Below are 14,820 nucleotides of genomic sequence, written 5' to 3'. Positions count from 1 at the left end.
TAGAAATCTGACCTCGAAGAGCACGTAGCACAGATTCACCAGAATGGTACATCAGTTAGGTGAGGGTCATCCAAACACAAATTTATACAGCCAGTCCTCAGCATTTGACTCATGCTAGCCACAGCTCCCCGAGTTTTCAGTGACAAATGGAGCGAAAAATTGTGTAATGTGTTCACAAAAGAAAATTGAATAGGATGGGGAGCATGTCTGAGAGTTAAAATGTGGTATGGAAGCAGGGAGTACTAACCCCAAATGCTTGGTCACAGCTGGAGGTGGGAATATGTTGAAAGCTGGTTTAACCTGCTTATCATCCTTGTTGATCAGTTTTGAAAGAAATCAATAGTAGATCAAGTCATCAACAAAAGAATGGTAGGAGAGAACTTGCTGAGAGCTTTCACGTGACTCTTAGGTTGGGCAATTACTGAGCTGTCTATAGACTTTCTCAACCAAGCAAAGGACACTGTACGGGTCACCATTGTGTCAGACCATCATCGTCTCAATAGAATTTGAGAATGTATTAATGTTTAAACTATAAACAAATTCTATGAAACTGACAATTCCTATCATCTACACTTGCAATTAAATGCAAGGACCCAGAATTTGCTGTCAGTGATTCTTTTACCATCCATGCTCTGTGCTGATGAAATTTCTGTGGACAACATTCTGCAGAAATCTCTGAACTGATGACAGCATTCCCTTTCTGTTATAGTAGTGTTCTGAAAAATAGCAAAAGTCATATCTTGATGCTGCAGTATAACTCTGTTTTTAACAGCGCACCAGATCATAACTATTGATGAACAGCCTCTCTAGCCTTGTCTGAGACCTCATTGGCATTGTGTGTTGGATGTCAAGCCCTGTTATTTCCAAATTCACCGGAAAAGTTTAAAAAAAAGTCCACAATTTACCAGTCAGACATGGGCTAACAGAAAACAGACCAGGTTTCTTCATTCAACAAGAATGAATATTTATTACAAATAAATGGGTTTAAACCACTGGTAAACATCAATAAACTGTCAACATACAGCCCTTATAGTTAAACTCTAACCTCCTCTAACTATACCACTGTCCCTAAACACACACACTGACAGAGGTGGACAGAATTTCACTTTGTACACATGCTCTGGTATCATCCTCTCTAAAAACAGCCTCCCCTACTGCTGAACAAAGTTGCAGTGTAAACACAACTTAGAATGAGTTTTAGAAACTTGATTTTGAAAAGTGTAGCAATTCCTTCTTCAATCCTTTGCTGTAAAACTGTTTTATTTTCTATTTCATTCCACATTCAAAAATACAGAAAAATAAAAGGATATCTTTTTACATGTGAAATCTAATCTCATTTATATAAATTCAATTTTTTTACCATTAATGTTAATGAATTGATTTTAACATTTCTTTGTAAGTTTGCTTATCTGTGCTTCTTGTGTCCTCCAAGTCTTTATACAATTTACTGAAAATGTTATAAAAAGGATAATCAACAGTCTGATTTGCTGTCTGTGAGAATACCTCAGTACGACTGCTGCTTATTCTAGTTAATGACATCACTGTTGTTGCATACCTGGTGATGTCCTTAACTTGGCATCAGAGTCATATTAACATTTGAAAACATGAAATCCATATTAAAGAGATCATCGATTATTGGAGGTTAGCAGAGAGCACCATTATTGAACTACTGACAGCAGAATCTCACCTGGAATTTATATCTCCATCTAAGCAAGTACTGAAGATTGTGCTTTTAAGCCCTGATTGAACATCACTTTTTGTTGTCTATGAAAAATCAATATCACAAATAATGCAAAAAGATTTCCTTGAGAAAATCTTTTTCACTTTTCACCTTACAACCAAGGCAACACTGTTCCCTCTGTATTCGTACCGCAAACCTGTACAGCTCAATGTTGGTATCAGTGAAAAAGTTAATTCGTGTAGCAACATTCATGTCCTTAGGAAGTTGATATGTACATTACAACTGACAAAGTACTTACGCAACATACTTCTGTAATGTAGAGAAAACAGCAGTTATGTGCTCAGAGCACAAACTTCCACAACAGTGATAAACAAATCTGTTTGATAAGATCAAGGGCAGAATACTGTGCATGCTGGAAATCTAAAGTAAAAACAAAAAACAAAATGCAAAAATATTCAGGTTTAGCAGCATCTGTGGAGAGAAAGAGAAAATGGGAACTGCAGATGCTGGAGAATCTGAGATAACAAAGTGTGGAGTTGGATGAACACAGCAGGCCAAGCAGCATCAGAGGAGCACCAAAGCTGACATTTCAGGCCTAGATCCTTCATCAGAAAAGGGGAACAGGGAGAGGATTCTGAAATAAATAGGAAGAGAGGGGGAGGCAGACTGAGGATGGATAGAGGAGAAGATAGGTGGAGAAGAGAGTATAAGGTGGGGAGGTAGGGAGGGGATAGGTCAGACCAGGGAGGATGGACAGGTCAAGGGGGTGGGATGAGGTTAGTAGGTAGGAAATCAAGGTGCGGCTTGAGGTGGGAGGAGGGGATAGGTGAGAGGAAGAACAGGTTAGGGAGGCGGGGACGGGCTGGGCTGGTTTTGGGATGCAGTGGGGGGAGGGGATGAGCTGGGCTGGTTTTGGGATGCAATGGGGGAAGGGGATGAGCTGGGTTGGTTTTGGGATGCAGTGGGGGGAGGGGAGATTTTGAAGCTTGTGAAATCCACATTGATACCATTGGGCTGCAGGGTTCCCAAGCGGAATATGAGTTGCTGTTTCTGCAACCTTCAGGTGGCATCATTATGGCATTGCAGGAGGCCCAGGATGGACATGTCGTCTGAGGAATGGGAGGGGGAATTAAAATGGTTTGCGACTGGGAGGTGCAGTTGTTTATTGTGAACCAACCTCTCTGGAAAGCAGACAAGGGTGGGGATGGAAAAATGTCTTTACTGGTGGGGTCAGATTGTAGATGGCGGAAGTGTCGGAGGATGATGTGTTGTATCCGGAGGTTGGTGGGGTGGTACGTGAGGACTAGGGGCATTCTCTTTTGGTGGTTATTGCAGGGCCAGGTGTGAGGGATGAGGTGTGGGAAATGCGGGAGATTCGGTCAAGGGCATTCTCGACCACTGCTGGGGGGATGTTGCGGTCCTTGAAGAACGAGGACATCTGGGATGTGTGGGAGTGGAATGCCTCATCCTGGGAGCAGATGCGGCAGAGGTGAATGAATTGGGAATGGGGGATGAAATTTTTGCAGGAAGGTGGGTGGGAGGAGGTGTATTCTAGGTAGCTGTGGGAGTCGGTGGGCTTGAAATGGACATCGGTTTCTAGGTGGTTGCCTGAGATAGAGACAGAGAGGCCCAGGAAGGAGAGGGATGTGTTGGAGATGGTCCAGGTGAACTTGAGGCTGGGGTGGAAGGTGTTGGTGAAGTGGATGAATGTTCGTGCTCCTCTAGGGAGCACCAGGTGGCGCCAATACAGTCATCAATGTACCGGAGGAAGAGGTGGGGTTTGGGGCCAGTGTAGGTGCAGAAGAGGAACTGTTCCAGTAACCTACAAAGAGGCAGGCATAGCTTGGGCCCATGCGGGTACCCATGGCCACCCCCTTTGTCTGTAGGAAGTGGGAGGAATCGAAAGATAATTTGTTGTGGGTGAGGATGAGTTCAGCTAAGCAGATGAGGGTGTCGGTGGAGGGGGACTGGTTGGGTCTGCGGGACAGGAAGAAGCGGAGGGCCTTTAGGCCATCTGTGTGGGGAATACAGGTATATAGGGACTGGACGTCAATGGTGAAAATGAGGTGTTGGGGCCGGGGGAATTGGAAGTTCTGAAGGAGGTGGAGGCCATGGGTGTGTCACGGACGTAGGTAGGGAGTTCCTGGACCAAGGGGGAGAAAATGGAGTCCAGGCAGGTGGAGATGAGTTCAGTGTGGCAGGAGCAGGCCGAGACAATGGATCGTTCAGGGCAGATGAGTTTGTGGATTTTGGGAAGGAGTCAGAAGCGGGCGGTGAGGGGGTGGGGAACAATGAGGTTGGAGGGTCTGTGGAGGTCACCTGAGGTGATGTGGTTGTGGATGGTTTGGGAGATGATGTTTTGGTGCTCGGGGGTGGGTCATGATCCCAGGGGTGGTAGGAGGAGGTGTTGGAGAGTTGGCGTCTGGCCTCGGGGATGTAGAGGTCAGTGCGCCATACTACCACTGTGTTCCCTTGTCTGCGGATTTTATGGTGAGGTTGGGATTGGAGCAGAGGGAGCGGAGGGCTGCACGTTCTGCAGGGAAGAGGTTGGAGTGGGCGAGAGGGGTGGAGAGGTTGAGGCAATTGATATCTCGACGGCAGAGTCTTGGCCCAAAACGTCAGCTTTTATGGTCCTAAGATGCTGCTTGGCCTGCCGTGTTCATCCAGCTCCGCACTTTGATATCAGTGGAGAGAAAAGCAGGTTGATGAGCTTTCATTAGAACTGCAATAGTTTAGAGCAAGAGCTGGGTGGGACAAGGAACATAAGGAATATCTGTGAACAGCAGGAGATTGTAAAGAGGAATTAATCTTCCAGGGACATAGGGATTGGAGACGGTGCAAACAAAGAAAGGAAAGGAGTGTCTTGAGTAGCTGGCTGCTAGTTGAAAGCGAAACTGAAAAATTAACTGAAACATGCAATGCAAAGGAAACAAAAGAAAATATGAAATTGTTGCATCCAGAAAACTGCAAAATGCCTAACTGAAAAATTAGTATTGCACAAGGGTAAAAGGGGCTGAACCCCAAAGAATTTTTTCAATGTGTCCCAGTTGTGGTATTTCAGAAACCTGATCATACTGCATTAGCAGCAATGTTATCACTCTACCCTCTTCTGTATGGATCTGAAACTTATACTACACATAGACACCATGACAAGGCCCTTGAGAATTACCATCAATGCTGTTTCAGAGAGAATCTCCGCATCAGTGGGAGGAACATCGGCATCCTGGAAGGATCCATTCGCATTGAGGTCATAATCATCTGAAACAAGCTTCACTGGGTTGACCACATGCTTAGGATGCCTGAGTTCCAACTACCAAAAACAAATATTCTATGCCCAATTCAAGGAAGGCACTCAAATGGGAAGAGGGCAGAGTAAGTACTTCAAAAACTCTCTGAAGGTTTCACTTAAATGCAACATTGATGTCAACGTGAGGGAGATTCTTGTTCAGAAGAAATCTCCTGTATGAAGGGTCACAATTCTTTGAGAACACCTATTGGTAAGAGGATGTAAGAAAAAAGAACCAGCAAAAGGAACACTAGCAATTTCAAGGCTAAGGACCAATTCCAAGATCCGGAAACACCTGCCAAATGGAGATATGGCTCTAGGATCAGGCTCATCAGCCTTGCAAGGACCAACAGAATCCATGAAAACGACACAGAATTTCCTAGGAGGGTAATCATGTTTGTTAACAAATGATTCCAATGACAATCACTCTGTTATTGCCTCCCCACAAAAGAACTCAAAAGGAATTTGGCAGTGGTGCAAAACACTGATATTTAATTCAATTTTATATTGAGAAATCTACCCCTCTTCCCTGATGGATATCTTGTTAAACTGCACAAATGTTGATCTACGATCTATGTCCAAATGCAATTTCCTCTATCTTCCTCTTCCTTCTGGCATACATCAGCAGTCACCCAGCTCCCTTTGGCAGAACGTGACTCAGGCTGTAAAGCCCTGGGTACACATGTGCCTTCCAGCTGGCTCAATCAAGTTCAAATAACCACTGTTACTCAAAATGATAGCCAAGACCAGTCCATTTAGGAGCAGAAGAAAACTGCTAGCTATTCAATTCTACAAATTTATTTCATTAAAATATCCAGAATTACTCTGAACGAGCAGCAGGAGTTGGATGTCAAACGTGGTAAACTTCCGGCCGACCCTGGAGAATAGCCTAAAATTAGGGGTATTAGTGTGAGAGCAAAGTTGAGTTTAAAATGACAAGCCATTGCAAAGTGATCATCCAATCTTTGGTCTGCCCATTGCAGGGGAGGCCATATTATCAGCTCTGAAAAGGGAAAACAGGATCAATGGAAGTACAACTAACTTGCTGCAAAAACAGAAGCTGCTGGAAAAGCTCAGCAGGTCTGGCAGCATCTGTGAAGAAAAAGTCAGTTAAAACTTCAGGTCCGGTAACCCTTCCTCTAAGCAAGTTCTGAGGAAGTGTCACCTGATCTGAAACGTTAACTCTGTTTTTTTTCCTTCACAGCTGCTGCCAGACCTGCTGAGCTTTTCCAGCAGCTTCTGTTTCCGCTCCTAATTTACAGCATCCACAGTTCTTTCAGTTTTTATCAAGTAATTTGTTAGTTCGTCTATTTTACTGACATTGGCAGTGTGATCAATATTGGGCTAGCCCATTTAGGAAAACTCTCTGGCTCTACTTTGAATAGTACGAAGAGAGTTTTTATGTCTACCTAAGAGGAAAAACAGGAACTTTGTTAAATGCCTCGTCTGAAAGGCAACAACTTTGACTCCCTTGGTATTGGCCCAGAAGTGGCAGCAAGGATCAGGAATGCAGAAGTTGGTGGATGAATATGTGAGGAGTCAAGCTTGTGACCCAGCCTCTGAACCTGTGCTTCCTGTAATTGATTTTCCTGCTTTATGGACATCCAAGGCTGCAGATTCCAGAAGTGAATGTCATTAATCAGCTGGAGCTTGCCAGCAGCTATTAGCTGCAGGGAGATGTTGCTCTGAGTGAACAGGTTGTATATAGGCTGACAAACCTGCACAGTACTGAGGGAGTGCTGCACTGTCAGAGGTGACGTCTTGTGGATGAGGAATTAAATCAAGGACTATTCTGCCCCCTTAGGGTGCAAGGGAGCTAGTGTCTCAGAGAACATCTGAAACAAGTTACATAAATATTCACTCAATTGCAGTTTATGGGAGTTTGCAGTGGAAAGATGAAACACCATTATCCTACATTACAAAAGTGACTGCATTTCAAATTTTATATGTTTTTGATTTGTTTTGATTTGTTGTTATTGTTGCATGCTGGGGTACAATGAAAAGTATTGTTTTGTGTGCAACCTAGGCAAATCAAACCTTATGTAAGTACAACAGAGTAATAGAACAGAATGCAGAATATAGTGTTACAGCTACAGAGAAGTTGTGGAGAAAGATCAACTTTAATATATGAGAGATGCGTTGAAATGTCTGAAGAAGCTATTCTTCAATCTGTTGGTATGTGTTTTCAAGCTTTTGTATCTTCTATCTGATGGAAGAGGCTGGAAGAGTGTACAACCAGGTTGGGAGGGGTAAGTGATTGTGTTGGTTGCTTTCTGAGTATAGATGGAGTCCATGGATGGAACGCTGGTTTGTATGATGGACTACACAACATTCACAACTCTCTGTAATTTCTTGCAGTCTTGGTCAGAACAATTTCCATATCAAGCTGTAACACAACCACGTATGATGCTTTCTATGATGCATCTATAAAAATTGGTAAGAGTCATGGTGGAAATGCCAAATTTCCTTAGCGTCCTGAGGAAGTTGAGGTGTTGGTGTGCTTTCCTGACCATAGCGTTGATGGGGTGAAGGGGGACAGATTGTTGGTGATATTTACTCCTAAGAATTTAAGCTCTCAACCATTTCCACCACAGCACGATTGATACAGACAGCGGCACATACTCCACTTAAATTACTGAAGGCAGTGACCAGCTTCTTCATTTTGCTGACATTGAGGGAGGGATTGTTGTCTTCAGGCCATGCCAATAAGTTGCCTTTCTCTTACCTGTACTCTGTCTCATCGCTATTTAACATCCAACTCATTATGGTGGTGTCATCAGCAAACTCGCAAACAAAATTAGAGCAGAATTTGGCATCACATTCATGAGTGAATAAGGAGTACAGTAGGGGACTGAGTACGCAGCCTTGCTGGGTTCAGGGGCTGATGATTATCATAGAGGAGGAGGTTTTGCTTATTCTTACTAATTGCAGTCTGTGGATCGGTAAGTTGAGGATCCTGTTGCATAGTGGGGAGCAAAGTCTTAGGTCTCAGAGTTTGGAAATGAGCTCAGTTGTTATTATGGTGTTGAAGGCAGAGCTAAAGCCAGTAAATAGGAGTTTGACATAAGTGTCTTTGTTATCCAGGTGTTCCAGGGATGGGTGTAGGACCAGGGAGAAGGCATCTGCTGTGAACCTGTTATGATGTTGGCAAATTGTAGTGGATCTATTCAGTCTGGGAGGCTGGATTGATATGTGCCATGACTAACCGTTCAAAGCACTCCATAATGATGGATGTCAGAGCCATTGGGCAGTAATCGTTAAGGCATGCTGCCTGATTATTCCTTGGCACTGGGTTGATAGTGGCCTTCTTGAAGTGGGTGGGAACCTCAGGTCGGTGTAAAGAGAAGTTAAAAATGTCTGCAATATTCCCCCCCAGCTGGTCCACGCAGGATCTTAGTTCTCAGTCAGGGCCTCATCCGAGCCAGTCGCTTTCCATTGGTTGATTTTCATGAAGGTTTTGAAGTGCATTTGAGTATAATTAACTTGGTAAAGTCTCTAAATAAATGCAAATCTTTCTTTTTTTTTCAATATTGTGCCATTATCAGTCTCAGTACGTCTGGGTAAAAATGCTTGTAATAAAATGCATGAGATAATTCTATAGTCAGCCCTTAATTTGTAGGGTATTGCCTAATAATAGTCTCTGTTCTTCAAAGCAATTTGTTGCATGGGAAATGTTTATGCGACATTTTCAAGACCTGATGAGATGTCATATTCATGAAAGTCTGTAATAACTAATAAATACCTTCTACTCTAGTGTTTCAAAAGTGAACACAACCTCTCATGCTGTTTTAACCCTAGCCTAAAATGAATGGGTTGCAACTAAGAAAAAGATTCCTTAATCAGTAGGTATGACTTGCAGTGCCTGATAATGGCATGTACACAATGTCAAGTGGATTTTAAGATTGCAACCTCCCAAGAAAACAGAGGTTGTAATCTAACCAAACCGCAAAGTGCTACAGACCAGACAGAGAAGTGGATGAATGTAACCACACAGCTGTCTACGCTCATCCTTGTCCCTCTCCTACCATCTGACTGCCTTTACAATCATTCCCTTCATGTGGAATGGATACTTCTGGGTCTACACTATTAGATGGACTTGAAAGCTTTAAAGAGAATGGAAGAGTTCCAAGATTGGTTTAAGGGCTGAGGCATTATTTCCAAAATGTGCCGTCTTCTCAGATTTAATAAGAGATTTTATAATAATGAAAAGACTTATATTTATATAGCACCCTTCATGACCACCAGATATTTCAAAGCACTTCAGAGACAATTAAGTACTTTTGAACTGCAGTCACTTAAGTGTAATTTAGAAAGTATGACAGCCAATTTATACACAGCAAGTTCCTACAAACAGCAACGTGATCATCCGTTCTTTAAGATATTGGTGAATGATAAATATTGGCTGGGACACTAGGAATAAAGCCTTGCTCTTCTTCTAAAGAGTACTATGGTAATGCTGTGATTGATTGCCATTACTTGCACTTTGTGCTATTTGTTAACCCTGCCAGTATGTTCAGAGTTAGGGTTGTTTGATACAGTCCATAGCCACCAATCCTCATTTAACAATGCTTCATCTAGGATCTGTCCCATGATGAGTAAGAGAGAATACAGTTTCATAAAGTCTTTGCAGAAGACCGCTGTTCCATCTCTCCAACCAATCTCTGATTTTACAAATATGGGCAGGCTAGATACTGCCCAGAATTCACTTTACTTGGACCTTGAGGAATGGTAGGTCTTATACCTGAGGACCATTATCCCTGCTTCTGATTTGAGGATAATTTCTCTGCTGGGGATCTTTTTGATCTCTACATTGTTTAAAAAAGGGCACAAAACCAAGTTAGAAGAAAGGAAAATAGTTAACAATCTTTTTCTCCAGTTTGGAAAAAATAAATATGCAGCATTTCTTCATTTTGAAGCATTTCAAAGATTTTTAAATATAAGGAGACAAGAAGCAGGAGCAATATAGACCATTCAGGTCATCAAATCCATATCCAACATTCAATTATTTCATGGATAATCTGCCCCAGGCTTCTGCTCCTCTTTCTTGCCAGGTCATGATAGCCCTCAACTCTCCAATGCTTCAAAAAGCTACCTACCTCCTATTTAAGTGCTTTCCATGATCTTGCCTCCGTTCTCTGGGGTTGAGAGTTCCAGACATTCAATGCCATTTGGGAGGGAATCCTTCATATTTCTGTTTTAAATTATAACCTCTTACGTGGGACCTTCTCAAGCACTTTCTGAATGTCCAAATAAACCATATCAACTGGCTCCCCCTTTATCATCTCTACTAGCTACATTCTCAAAAAAATTCCAGTTGATTAGTCAATCATAATTTCCTTTTCAGAAATCCATGCTGACTCTGTTTAATCCTGTTCCCATTTTCTAAGTCCTCTGTTATTAAATCTATTATTATGAACTCTTGTATTTTCCATACTACCGATGACAGACTTACTGGTCTCCAATTTCTTGTTTTCTCTTTATCTCCTCTTTTTGAAAAAGTGTATTTACACTAGCTCGAGACAAAAAAAACTGTAGATGCTGGAATCTAAGGCAGAAAAACAGGAGGCTGGAAGAACACAGCAAGCCAGGCAGCATCTGGAGAAAAGGAGAAGTCAACATTTTGGGTATTACCCTTCTTCAGGACTGGATGTGGGGGCAGGGGGAGCTGCAGGTAAAGAGTGGGTTTGAAGGGGCAACAGAATAGTGGTGGAAGGTGGTAGATACGACCTGGTTGGAGGGATGAATCTGGTTGGTGGCCAGAAGGTACGGTCAGTTGGTAGAATGGAAGGGAGGAAGTGGGGCTGGAAAGGGAGGCCGGGATGGATGGGAAAGTTATTTGAAATTGGAGAACTCAGTGTTGTGTCCTCTGAGCTGTAGGGTGCCCAGGCGAAGTTAAGGTGTTGTTCCTCAAATTTATATTCTGAATTGTTGCGACACTGGAGAAGGCCACGGATAGACATGTCGGAGGTGGAGTGGGGGTGGGGGTGGTATTGAGTTGAAATGGGCGGTGAGTGGGAGGTTAGGCTGGTCATTCCGGGCTAAAGATGCTTAGCGAAATGGTCACCTAGTCTATGTTTGGTCTCACTGATGCAGAGAAGGCCACATCAGGAGCACCGGATGCAGTAGACTAGGTTGGAGGAGATGCAGGTGGAGCTCTGTCTCACTTGCAAGGACTGTTTAGGGCCCTGGATGGAGGTGAGGGAGGTGGTGTGTGGGTGGGTGTTGCACCTTGTATGATTACAGTGGAAGGTACCAAGGGGCTTGGTGTGGTTGGGGTTTGGTGTAAACTAAGGAGTGGCGAAGGGGATGGTCGTTGCAGAAGGCAGAGATGCGTGGGGAGTGGAAGATATTCCGGGTGGTGGGGTCTAATTGGAGTTGGCGGAAGTGTTTGAGGATGGTACGTTGGATGCAGAGGCTGGGGGGGGTGGAAAGCGAGGACACAGGGGACCCTATTTTTATTATGTTTGGGGTGTGGTTTGGAGCTATGGAGTGGGGAATGGAGGAGGCGCGGTGGAGGTCTGCCTGGATGACAGCGGGGAGAAAAGTATTGTTTGATAAAAGCAGACATCCGGGATGCTTGGGAGTGGAACTTATCAGAGCAGATGCAATGGAGACAGAGGAATTGGGAAAAGGGAATGGTGTTTTTGCAGAGTGCAGATTGGGAGAAGCTGTAGTCGAGGTAGCTATGGGAGTCTGTGGGTTTATAGCAAATGTTGGTCTGTAAACTGTCGCCAGAAATTGAGATGGAGAGATCAAGAAAGGGGAGGGAGGTGGCTGAGACAGGCCAAGTGAATTTGAGGGCTGGGTGGAAATTGTTGGCGAAGGCGAGGAAGTGCTCTGGTTCATTCTAGGTGCAGGATGCTGCACCGATGCAGTCACTCATGTAACAGCGGAAGAGTTGGGAAACAGTACTGGTGTACATAGTGAAGACAGCCTGTTTGACACAACCTACAAACAGGCAGGTATAGCTGGGGACCATGCAAGAGCCTGTGGCAAACCCCTGGATTTGGAGAAAGTGGGAAGAATTGAAGGAAAAATTATGAAGGGTGAGAACTAGTTCGGTGAGGCAAAGGAGGGTATTGATGGGGGCAGGGTGGGATCTGGGTGGGTGTGTTGCAGAGGAAAATACTGAGGCCTGCAGGCTCTCCTGGTGAGATATGGACATGTACGGGGATTGAATGTCCATAGTAAGGATGATGCACTGGGGCCAGGTAATTGGAAGTTACCAAAGAGTCGGAGGGCATGGTTTGTGTCTTGGATGTAGGTGGGCAGTGCCTGGATGAAGGGGGAGAGAATTGAGCCAAGGTAGGAAGAGGTCAGTTCGGTGGGGCAGGAGCACGTGGAGACGCTGGGTCGGCCAGGGTAGTATGGCTTGTGGGTCTTGGGGAGCAGGTAGAGCCGGGCAGTGCGGGGCTATGGAGAACTATAAGGCTGGAGGCTGTGGAAGGAATGTCACTGGAAGTGATGAGGTCATGTTCAGTGTGGAGGACAGTGGCTTGATGGGCCATGGTGGGGTAGTGGTCAGGGGGGAGGTAGGTGTCAGAGAGTTGGCATTCAGCTTCTGCAACATACGGGTCCATCCTCCAAACTACCAGCACCAAAATAATAAAAATAGGGCCCCCCTTGTCCTCACTTTCAACACCAGTCTCTGCATCCAACGTATCATCCTCAAACACTTCCACCAACTCCAATTAGACCTCACTAACTGGAACATCTTCTACTCTCCAACCCTCTCTGCCTTCTGTAAGGACCATTCCCTTCGCCACTCCTTAGTTCACGCCACACTCCCCGCCAACCACTCCAACCCGCCCGGTACCATCTCCTATAACTGTAAAAGATGCAACACCTGCCTCCACACCAGCTCCATCCAGGGCCCTAAACAGACCTTTCATGTGAGACCTGCATCTCCTCCAACCTAGTTTATTGCATCGGGGATTCCTGTTGTGGTGTTCTCAACATCAGTGAGACCAAATGTAGACTAGATGACCGTACTGCCGAGCATTACCACCTGGCCTGTAACAGCCAACTTAATCTCCTGGTCATCACCCATTTCAATTCCTCATCCCACTCCCACTCCAAAATATCATTCCTCAGCATCCTCCAGTGTTGCAGTGATTCAGAATGCAAATTTGAGGAACAACACCTTATCTTCTGCCTGGGCACTCTACAGGCAGGAGGACTCAACATTGGGTTCTCCAATTTCAAATAACCTTTCTCCCGTCAACCAACCAGGTCGTACCTACTATCAGTGTCTACCTATCACTACCATTCTGTTACCTCCCTCTCTTTATCTGCAGCTCCCCCTGCCCCCACATCCAGTCCTGTAGAAGGGTAATACCTGAAACATTGACTTCTCCTCTTCTCCAGGTGCTGCCAGGCTTCCTGTATTCTTCCAGCCTGTAGTTTACATTAGCTAGCCTCTAATCCACAGGAAATATTCTAGAACCTATTGCTGGATTCTAGAAGAAGTTGGCTTTCTCACCGCAACTGAAAAGGGGATTATGGAAGACCTTGTTCTCAACAGGAGGAAGAACATACTAAAGAGAGCTATTTTGGGAGTGGTCTTGCTGAAGATGAGTTGTGAAGTCTAAGTGCTCCTGTTGAGATCAAAGTATGAGTTTTGGTGAGCATTGGCTTTGCTGAGTAGAGCAGGCACCATTAACGTATGGCCAGATAAGTTCTTCACTGTTAACTTGATCCAATAGTTACTAGGTGTATTAATAGCAGTTAGTGGAGTGATGCACTCCTCCTGTGAGATGTCGGAGATCAGGGAGAAGTCAAATGTCTCTGACAACAATGTCTGCAGGAAGTGTGTCCACATGGATCAGTTGAAATGGCAGTTGGACTGACTGAGGAGCAGGAAGGAGGCAGAAAGTTTTAGATCCAGGTGCTTCAGAAATCTGGTCACACCAAAGGTTCAACCAAATAGATGGGTGACTGCCAGGTGGGGCAGGCAGTGCAGGAGTTAGGGGAGTGGCCTCTTAAGGAGAAAGCAACAGAAGCAGCCAGATCAGTGGCACTCAGTCTAGGATAGCCTGTTCTCTAGTTGGCTCCTCAATGTATTGATCCAGTTGGGGGCCATTTAGCTTGGTTGGTTGGACTACTGGTTGCAAAACAGGATGATGCCAACAGCACGGGTTCAATTCTCACACCATTTGAGGTTACCATGAAGGACTGTCCTTCTCACCCAAGTTGTGGCGACCCTGAGCTAATGAGATGGGCAGCACTGTGGTCTGGTAGTACTATATGGAGACTTTATCTAGAGATCCAGAAACCCATCCTGGGTATTCGCTTCTCATCCCTGTTCACCTTGTGACCACTTCTCTGGAATCCCACTGAAATCATAACAATTTATGTCTTTTTCCATCGTCATTTCATCCATTTTATTGCAAAAGCTCTCATGCTTTAAGACACAAGGATTTTTTTTAACATTTTTAGTCCTGTTTGTATTATTTTGCACTGTGGCCTTGTTTGATTCTGGCCTTTGAACTCTCTGCCTACCACTTTGCTTGTTTCCCATTTCTGTCTTTTGTATTATTTTCTGTCTCCTTGCATAGGTTCCCATCCTCCTGCCCTTTTAGTTGAAATCTGCGTCAATCACACTATCAAAGAGTCCCTCAAGGACATCAGTGCCGGCCACATCAGGTGCAACTTGTCCAGTTTGTACTGGTCCCATTTCCCCCCCAGAACAGGTCTTAGTGTTCCAGGGATCTAAAACCGTCCCTGCAAACCATCTCTCCAGACATATATTCATCTGAAATATCTGGCTATTTCTACTCTGACCACTAGCCTATGGGGGCACTTGTAGCAATCCTGAAATCTCTACCTTTTGCAACCTTTTAACTTATTTCCT

This window comes from Stegostoma tigrinum, chromosome 14, assembly GCF_030684315.1.
Source record: "Stegostoma tigrinum isolate sSteTig4 chromosome 14, sSteTig4.hap1, whole genome shotgun sequence".
Classification (NCBI taxonomy): domain Eukaryota; kingdom Metazoa; phylum Chordata; class Chondrichthyes; order Orectolobiformes; family Stegostomatidae; genus Stegostoma; species Stegostoma tigrinum.
Note: the sequence above shows the minus strand (reverse complement) of the source record.